General features: G+C 37.9%; 1 non-coding gene across 1 annotated transcript; it reads left to right on the top strand.

Moving 5' to 3' along the window:
* The first annotated feature begins 9,483 nt into the window (after positions 1-9,483).
* On the top strand, positions 9,484-9,556 carry TRNAW-CCA (transfer RNA tryptophan (anticodon CCA)). Its single transcript has one exon. It is a non-coding gene; the product is annotated as a tRNA-Trp (tRNA).
* The last annotated feature ends 1,346 nt before the right edge of the window (positions 9,557-10,902 follow it).

Raw genomic sequence — 10,902 nt, 5'->3', positions numbered from 1 at the left:
ATATTAGAAATAAAAATGCACAATACATATAATACACTTGGATCATTCTGAAACTACCTCTTCACCCCCAGTTCATGGAAAAATTGTCTTTCATGAAACTGGTCCCTGGTGCCAAAAATGTTGGGGATCACTGCCATATAGCATCAGAGTTATCAACTTAAAACATAAATTAAATCATATCACCCTACGTAGAACTTTTCAATGATTTCACAGTATATTGGTGTAGGACTTGGGGCAGGGAGAAGAAGCCCAACACATTTAATACAATTCTGGAGTCCCTGTGTGAATTGCCCTGCCGGGTCTTCTTTCAGTTCATCAACCTCCCTTAGGCTTTTTCCTTGCTTTTCCACCTAAAATTCTCTTCTTTGACTTTTTGCTTGCTAATGTCACTCTTCCTTCAAATTGCACCTTAAAATAATTACTTTCCCTGAGATGATTCCCAATAAAAATTAAGAACTTCTGTAATATTTTTTATGGAAATATGAACTTATAGTGCTAATAAATTTAATAATTATGTTTTAAAAAAAAGAATTCTCCTTTCAATCTAAATTAAGTTCCTTGGCAATTTCTCTCTCTTAAAGCCAATATTAACTTTCAAGAATAACTTTCTTGCCCACAGAAATTATTCACATGACAGCTGGTAACGCCCCCAGTGACAGACGCGTGATCATTAGAAACTGACTCAACCATGAGGTGGGTTGGCCATTCCCAAATGCAGCAAACAATGCCAACACCTGGCCCAGCCTTTGCATGAAAAGCTTTAGCTCTGAGTTCTTAGCTATGTATCTGGACTATTCGTTCTGTGTGTGCACACAGGTATCATCAGTTATGTGACTTCATACGGGAAAGCTTGCATGAAATGTATTCCTTTCTAAAACCATGACTTCCTTGGTGGCTCAGATAGTAAAGAACCTGCCAGCAATGTGGGAGACCTGGGTTCAGTCTCTGGGTTGGGAAGATCTCCTGGAGAAAGGAATGGCAACGCACTTCAGTATTTTTGCCTGGAGAATTTCATGGACAGAGGAGGCTAGCCGGCTACAGTCCATGGGGTCACAGAGTCAGACAACTGAGCAACTAACACACACACACACACACACACATACACACACACACACACACGAACCATGACAGAAAGTCTTAAGGTATTCAATATATGGTATTTCCTTCTCTCCATTTCTAGCCCACAGGAATACTCTAAATCTATTAGATTGTCTCTCTCTAGAGAAATAGAAATTGTCTATGAAAACAGACATATAGCACTCACTAACACATTATCATATAGGATTCACTGTATACATTGTTCATAATTTTAAAATATTAGTTTTATTTAAAATGTTACATTTGTTGTTCAGTAAGAAATTTAAAAAAAAGTCTATTCTAACCTATTTTAGTCTAGTGTTCTTGAATAAAACCCTGATTTTCTGTCGTGTTGTTTCTAAGAAATACTGTTCAGCTTGCTATTCTGTGAATGATTTGCAATATCTTTTGTATTTAATATCTTGCTGCTTTTTAATTCTAAAACGGTGGCCTCTTTTTTAACTTAATAAAGAAAACTGAAGGAAAACACCATAAGGAAAGTCATTATCCTAGGCTGGAGTCAATACTATCATTGCTATTCAAAGGCAAGAATTAATCAGATGTTAGCTTGCAGCCAAGGAAACCATTTTATTTATAATGGAAGGAAACAAAAGCCAAAGCAGGTAATGCATTAGGACCTGAAAGAAGCAAGAGGGAAAAGAACAGGCTCACTCTTACTAGTTACTTTTTTCCTTTTGCTTGACATATCTGAACTATTATACTTCCAAATTATAGCAGATAGATATATTGTAGGCCATTAATCAATCAATATATTGTTAAAGCATGTCAATCTTGACAAAGTATCATCTTATTTATGCCATACTAAATATTGGATTTTATTTCACCCCCATGAGAGTATGAATATTTCCAGCTTCTTAAGTAACTTGGTCTTGTTACTCTCTTCAGTAATTTGTGTTCATTCAATAAATATTCACTGATTGCACACTCTATGCAATCATTTGGGCTGTCTTCTATAGAGGGCTTCCCCGGTGGTACAGGGGTAAAGAAACTGCCTGCCAATACAGGAGATCCAAGAGATGCAGGTTCGATTCCTGGGGTTGGGAAGACCCCCTAGAGTAGAAAATGGCAACCCATTCTTGCCATTCTTGCCACCAGCATTCTTGCCTGGGAAATCCCTTGGACAGAGGAGCCTGGCAGGGTTTCGTACATGGGGTAGCAAAGAGTTGAACACCAGTGAGCACACATGAGTTCACACTATATGCTAGTGAACATCATTATACAATAGTGAATCAAATAAAAAATCCAATGGCATTAATGGAGCCAAGATTCCAATGTTTCCAAATATAACCAATTTTCTAAATAGCTTAGATTCAGTGAAAGAGTGTTCAGAGCACTTTATCTCTTTCTATGACTCAAAATCAATTATTCTTGAAGGTGCTCTAAATTGTTAAACAGATGGGGGGGAGTCCAGATTTTAACCACTTATTGTCCCTGAATCTTTGAACTGGGATGTGTGTGTGTGTGTGTTAAACTAATTTGGTTGCTGTGTTTTTGTATTATTGTTTATTCTACTCTCTGCTCCTTTCCTCCTGGACTCAACTATTTGACTTCTAGGCCTCATTCATTCACTCAAGACAACATGTTTCAATTTTGCTTTGATAAAATGCATTTATTTTTCAAAAAGAAGATACAGTGTCATACATCAAGTAGGAGACATAATACAATTCCCATGTTATGGCTGAAGAAACTGAGACTCCAATTTGTTGTGTAGTTTGAGTTTGTGTAGTTTAATGTCATGTGGTTAATAAGAGAAACTGTTGTAATTTCAACTCACATCTGTTTGGTGTTAAATATTGTGTCCTATCTCCTACATATACCTGTAGGTCTTCCCTATAGCTCAAATGGTAAAGAATCTGCCTGCAATGCAGGAGAACTGGGCTCAATCCCTAGGTCAGGAAGGTCCCCTGGAGAAGGAAATGGTAACCCATTCCAATATTCTTGTTTGGGAAACCTCATGGACAGAGGAACCCGGCAGGCTTTTGTCCATGGGATCACAAAGAGTCAGACATGACTGAGCGACTGCCAGTATCTTCAACACATACTACATACATTGGCATGCACATGTACTGTTTGGAGAATTTTCTAGCCTTGATTTATAGACCTCTTATCCCTACCTGGTTGCTTGCAAATTTAAAAATTGAGATTTGAGTCTATAAAAGAAAGTCAAATCTAACCTTATATGTATAAGACCTACATGAGAAAAATTCTTACTAAAAGAACAAAATAAAGAAGAAGTTTTCAATTTCACGGGCAGGAAGACTCAGTAATGTCAAGATGTTAGTTCTTCCCAACTCAATACGTAAACTCAGTGCAATCTCAATCAAAATCACAGCAAGTTTACATATGGATATTGACAAAATGATTCTAAAATGTATATGGAGAGGCAAAAAACCCAGAATAGCCAACTCAATATTGGACAAAAAGAACAAAGTTGGAAGATCAAAACTATTCAACTCAAGACTTACTGTAAAGTTACAGCAATCAAGACAGTGTGGTATCAGGAAAAAAATAGATGAAGAGATCAATGGACTAAAATAGACAGTCTAGAAATAGACGCACACAAGAATAGTCAACTGATCTTTGACAAAGGGACAAAGGCAACACAATAGCTGAAAGATGGTCTTTTCAACAAAGAGTGTTGGGATAACCGCACAACCACATGCAAAAAAAAAAAAAAAAGTCACAGTCTTTACACTTTTGACAAAAATTAATTCAAAATAGATCATAGATCTAAATGTAAAGCATGACACTATAAAACTTCTGGAGGAAATGATAGGAGAAAACCTAGATGACCTTTGGCTTGGTGATGACATTTTAGTTACAACTACAAACTGAATTTCATCAAAATTAAAAATTATGTTCTGTGAAAGACAATGTCAGGAGAATTTGCAGACAAGCCCAGACAAGGGGAGACATTTTGCAAAATACACATCTGATAAAGGACTGTTGTCCAATGTACACAAAATCTCTTAAAAAATCAACAATAAGGAAGTAAACCCAATTTTTGACCCAATTAAAAGGTGGGTCAAAGAGCTGAACAGACATTTCACAAAAGAAGATATACAGGTGGAAAATAATATGAAATAGAGGAAATAATATTTAGAGGTAATATAAAATATGAAAAAGTTCAACATCATTTTGTCATTAAAGAATTGCAAATTAAAACAACAAGGAGATATTAATATCTCTACACGCCAATATGATTGGTGAAAACCCAAAACACTGACAACACCAAATCTTGAATAGGATATGGAGCAACAGAAGCTCTCATCTGTAGCTGGTGGAAATGCAAAATGGCACAAATAGTTTGCCAATATTTTACAAGGTTGAACATCCTCTTAACCAGAGGTCAAGTAATCTCTCTCCTTGGTATTCACCCAAATAAATCAAAAACTTATGTTTACCCAAAAACCTGCACACAGATGCTTGTAGCAGCTTTATTCATGACTACTAAAACTTGGAAGCAATCAGAATGTCTTTCAATGGGTGAAATATGGTACCTCCTGCAAATGGAATATTATTCAGCACTAAAAAGAAATGAGCTATAAAGCCATTAAGGACATGGAAGAAGGAGAAGTGCATACTAATAAGTGAAAGAAGTCTATCTGAAAAGGCTGTATACTATACTGTGAATATATATGACATTCTGGGAAAGGCAAAGCTATAGAGACAGTACAAAGACACTGGTTGCCAGGGGCTGGGGGGACAGAAGAGGATAAGCAGACATAGAGCAGAGGATTATTAAGGTAATGAAACTACTATGGATAACGTTGTAATGGAGGATACATGTCATTATGCAGTTTTCAAAACCCATGGGATGTACAATACCAGGAGCGATCCCTAATGTAAATTGCAGACTTTGAGTAATAACGATGTGTCAGTCTAGGTTCACTGGCCGTAACAAATGCACTACTGTGTTCAATGGTGTGGATAGTAGGGAGGTTGTAGATACATGGGGGGCAGTAGGAAATATACAGGAATTGTGCACTTCCCGCTCAGTTTTGCTGTGAGGCTAAAATCGTTTTAAAATGTAGTCTACTAAAAACAAACAAGAAGATGGCTTTTTAACAAACATTAATATGGAATATTCTCCAAGAGATATTCCACAATGAAAACAGCATAGAAACAAAAAAACCCAATACATGTTGATTCATATTTTATTGTCTTTCCTAGAAAATTGTGCTATTCTAGTATTTTAACACATGAACTCATCTGGGGTGGGACAAAGTTTTGGCAACTATTTTATGAAATTATTAAAGCACTGTGTACTTGACTACAAAAATGGTAAGTATTGTATTGTTGTTGTTTTGTCGCTGAGTTGTGTCCAACTCTTTGTGATCCCATGGACTGTATTCCTCCAGGCTCCTCTGTTCATGGGATTTCCCAGGCAAGAAAAATGGAGTGGGCTGTCATTTCCTTTTCCATGGGACCTTCCCAAGCCAGGGATTGAAGATAGGTCTCCTACATTGGCAGGCAGATTCTTCACCATCTGAGCCACCAGGGAATATAGATGTCTGCATCAAAGACATGTCAAAAGTACTATAGAATACTTACAAATACAGTTTAAAGACATCCACAGTGCAAAGATGATAGATGTATAGAGAAGAAAAAGCTACAATAAATATCTGTTGTTTTAATACATTTAATAGCTGTTCAGTCACTAAGTCGTGTCTAACTGCAACTCCATGGGCTGTAGGCCACAGACTCCTCTGTCCATAGGATTCTCTAAGCAAGAATAATGGAGTGGGTTGCCATTTCCTTCTCCAGGGAATCTTCCCAACCCTGGATCAAACCCAAGTCTCCTGCACTGACAGGCGGATTCTTTACTGTCTGAGCCACTAACAAAGCATATTTAATAGAATATGCTTTGAAGGCTAGAATATATTTGAAGGCTAAAGAGAAGAATATAGTGATGGCTCATATATGTGACAGGACAAAAGATATTAGCTCCTCTATATGAATAAAGTAAAAGTTATTTTGAAACTGTTTCATTAAATGGTCCGAAGAGTGCAAAGATTTCTCTTTTTTCCAACTTTCTCGTTTGATTTTTTTCCCCCAGCTTCACCGAGATATAATTTACATATAACATTGTGTAAGTTGAAGGTGCACACCATGTTGATTTCATGATTACCGCTGCAAAATGAACCAACACTTCCATCACATCATATAATCACCATGATGAGAACATTTCAATCGACTCTGTTAGCAACTTCCAAGTATACAACATAACACAATGTTCTAACTATGGTCAAAATGCTGCGCTCGAGAGCGCCAGAACTTGGTCATCTTTTTACTGGAAGTTTTATACTCTTCAACTGACGTATCAGCATTCCCCATCCCCTTTCCCCAGTCCCTAGTAACCACCATCTACCTTTTGTTTTTAGCAATTAGGCTTTTTTTAGATTCCACATAACATACAATACTTGTCTTTCTCTGTATGACTTACTTCACTTGGCGTAATGATCTCAAGGTCCATCCATGTGGTTGCAAATGGCAGGACTTCCATCTTTCTGATGGCTGAATTTTATATATATATATATATATATATATACATACATCTTTATTTGTTCATCCATTGACAGACACTTGGGTTGTTTCCATATCTTGGCTACTGTAAATAATCATATAATAAACATGGGAATACAGATGCTTATTTTGTATCCTGTTTCCATTTCCTTTGGCTATATACCCAGAAGTGGGATTACTGGATCATGTGGCAGTTTTATTTGTAATTTTTTGAAGAGCCTTTGGACTCTTTTCCATAGTGATTGTACAGTTTACAGTCCCACTAACAGAAATCAAACATTTCTAATAAAGTGAGATAAGAATTTTTGTGAAAGTTGAAGAGGCAATTAACTTGTAACAAAAATTGTGACTTTCAATCAAAAATTGCTTCAGAAAGCCAATGGCCTTTCAAACAATTTCTGAGAACCAATCAATAGTGAAGACACTAGTATAATTACATTTTACTACATTTTGTGGTCTGAATGATTTATTAGTGTGTACTGTGACATATACAGTGCAGTCCAGAAGACAAGGTCCCTCCAGAGAGCTCTGCTGAAAGTCAGAGATCTAATGAACTTGACCTCATTACTTCTCAAAATCCCCATATATCACAAGGAATGTTCTTTTCCCTTCAGAGATAAGAAAGCCCTGGCACAGAGAGCTTGAATAAATTGCTCAAGGTCACACAATAAGCAAGCAGTGGAATCAGAGTCTGAGCCCAGTTCCATACGATTCCAGTTATTCCAAGTATACAAAGTTAGAAAAGATCCGCAAATTGAAGAATATTAGCATCTAAGGGGCAGCTGTAATGCAAATATAATGCGATGCTTTTCACAATTCACGCAACAAATATCTAAGGGAGTGATTAGCAAACTGCTCTATAGACCCTAAGCTTTCAATGATAAGTCTTCCAAAGCAAAGGATTCAGTTTCTTGAGAAAACAGTTCACCTTTTTCTAGTTGGTGTGCTGTGTGTTTTTGAACAATTGTGTTTAAAAATAAAGAATGAATTCCACTCCACATAATTTGAAAACTACTGGTCTTGCTTAGGGGAGAAAATTCTGACATTCCAGAGCAGGAAATACTGAATTAAACAGGGGAAGAAAACTTCCTGAATAGAAGTTACATAATTTTCAAAGTTCACTTTTAACACACAATGACAAATGAAATTCCTGACATGGGGCAGAATTGAGGACAAGGAAAGAACACTGCTAATCTGCACGGAGATGCTAACTCTGAGCATTACTGCTGGTGCTGCAGACAATATTTCCCATTTTTTGTAAGATGATAGCTACCCAGAGATAGCAGTAGTGATATGTTTGGAAAACATTACAAAGATGAATATGTCAGAGTGATTTAAAAGAGAATATTACATCCAGGTAAAGTGCCACCCACCAAGAGAAGAGGAGTCAAAGATAAGCATATGATTACACCTGGCTGAAGAACTCTGACACAGCTAATCAAAAAAGACAGTCTAATAGAGCCAGCTAAGTACTGTTGAAACTCCAATACTTTGGCTACCTGACGCGAAGAGTCGGCTCATTAGAAAAGACCCTGATGCCGGGAAAGACTGAGATTGAAAGAAGGGGGTGACAGAGGATGAGATGGTTAGATAGCATCACTGATTCAATTGTCATGAACTTAGGCAAACTCTGGGAGATGGTGAGGGACAGGGAGACCTGGCGTGCTGTAGTCCATGGGGTCGCAAAGAGTCGGACACGACTGAGCCAGTGAACAACAATGACAAGTACTTCTTGCCCATCCGTTCTCTGGAAATCTGGGACATTTTGAATTTTCATCTCTGCAACATGTGAGCTCATGCTGGTCAGAGCTAGTTAGCATTCCAGATAAATATCGTTTACAGAGTTTATAGATAAATTAACTGCTGACTGAATAGTTTCTGGAAGATTACTGATGAAGGTAATAGGTCTATACTCTGCAGTATGTGTGTTTGTTAAAGTCATCATCTTTCAGAGGTGACAGAATAAACTTTACCTTGCAGGTGAAATTTTCTAGCTCAACATAATAGGTGTGTTCTATACCTATCAAAGAATGAGAAATATTGTCAGGCTGATGATTTTTCACACCACATTTCATTGCATATTTTGTATACCAATACCCTAACCATTATTTACCAGTGAACAATCACTATAATCATTGTTTACATTTCCAAATAAATTTTTTGAAACATAACAACATGGTGTTATAGCAAATGACACAATATGATTCAGTTGAGTCTAAATCATAAGCCTCTCAGGTCTCCAATGATGTCTTATTTATCTTTGCCTTGACCCCCAGCACCATCCCCAGGTATCACTCATTAATTTTTGCTGAGATGTATCAGCAATATGTAGACATACATATCAGCCTTTCATAAATTTAGTGAGAGTAGAAATGAAGCCCATCAAAATGGTGTCAGTTAATTAGGCTGATGACCTTGTAAAAGTGGAGGATGTAGGAGGGTAAAATTAAAGGCAGAACAAGCCTTGGAGTTAGACAGTTCTTCGGTTAAAATTCTTGCTCTGCTATTTATTGGCTGTGAAATACTAGTCTAATTACTTCATCTTGAAGCTTTAGTTTTCTCATCCATAAAATAGAATAAAATAAGACCAGCTTCATAGTTGCTGGGAAGTATATTATAAAAGTACATAAAACAGGATAGTACCTTTCCTTTTGGTTAATTATAGTTTAAGGAAAAACTTAAAGAGTCCTCAAAAGGCTGGTACAGAGATTCTTTAACTTAAATGTTTGTATATTTATTCTATATAACTGTGACTTAATTCCTTTCAGCCACATCCACCCTCCCAAAAGCCAATTTCACATGTTGTAAAATTCTCCCTAAACAGTAGTTAAAAAAAAAAAAAAAAAAAATCCAGGGACTTCCCTGGTGGTTCAGTGGTTAAGATTCTGCACTCCAAATGCAGGGGGCCCAAGTTCAATCCCTAGTCAGGGAACTAGGTCCCACATGGTGCAACTAAAGATCCCACGTGCTGAAACTAAGACTCCACACAGCCAAATAAGTAAATAAATATTTGCTTTAAAAATCCAAAAAGGACAATTGATATTTATGTTCTTACGGGAAATGAAGAAAAGAATAATATAGTAATAACAGGTGGTAAAGAATCTGCCTGCAGTACAGGAGACCTGGGTTTGATCCCTGGGTTGGGAAGACCCCTGGAGAAAGGAATGGCTACCCACTCCAGTATTCTTGCCTGAGAAACCCCATGGACAGAGGAGTCTGGTGGGCTAAGTCTATTGAGGTCATAAAGAGTGGGACACGACTGAGTGACTAACACTTTTACTTTCAGTAGTTTGTACGGTACAATTTCCAAAACAAAACCGAAAAATCCCCAAGAACAACTGTTTAACCATATGCTTCCTTTAGCTTTCTTCTGCCCAGACCAGCTGCCTCCTTCTCTTCTCTCCACTCTAATTCTTCAGCTCCCCCAATCATGCTCATTCCAGTCACCCTCCTCATCCACCAATTCTGTTTCCAAACCACATCGGCTCAACAGCACACAGAGAAATAAAACTAAGCAAAACAAGCTGGACCATGCACTGCTCCTCAAGAGAATTCTGTCGCAGAGCTGAAGGTTGGGGCATGAAGAGCCCTCATCTTTCTGTACAAACAAGTTTCTAAAAGGTAGTTGGTAGTTGACTTCCAGAGCAATGCCCCCCTTTCTCCTTGATGCCACAAGCCAACTTGTCCAACTCTCCGCAGCTGACTTGCTTTTAATAAGAGGACCCCTGAGTGGCAGCTGGGCCCATGGATGCCCAAGGTGACATTTCTCAGCCTGTGTCACGGTGGTTGTAGCAGTGAGGCTAAGTACAGGCCAATGAGATGCTTGTGGAAGTGATCCTGGGAAATCTTAACCAGAGGAAGAGGAGAAGGAGAGAGAGCTATTAACCGTTACTATTGAACAGTGAAAGTGTCAGTCACTCAAGTCATGTCCTACTCTTTGCAAACCCATGGACTGTAACCAGCCAGGCTCCTCTGTCCACGGGATTCTCCAGGCAAGAATACTGGATTGTGTTGCCATTTCCTTCTCCAGGGGATCTTCCTGACCCAGGGATCGAATCTGGGTCTCCTGCACTACAGGTAGTTTCTTTCACCATCTAAGCCACCAAGGAAGGTTACTATTAGATAAGAGAATTTATCAGCCAGACCTTGAAGACAGAGCGTTAGATCTGGTAGGTGGCAGAGTTCCAAGAGAGGAGAGAGGAAAGAAGAGCAGACCTGTGGGATGGTTTGTTTTCTGTTGATGTCAAGATAGAGGAAAGTAAAAAAAAAAAAAAAAAG

Source organism: Muntiacus reevesi, chromosome 4 (assembly GCF_963930625.1).
Source record: "Muntiacus reevesi chromosome 4, mMunRee1.1, whole genome shotgun sequence".
Lineage (NCBI taxonomy): Eukaryota > Metazoa > Chordata > Mammalia > Artiodactyla > Cervidae > Muntiacus > Muntiacus reevesi.
Note: the sequence above shows the minus strand (reverse complement) of the source record. Positions and strands in the feature narration are given on the sequence as shown.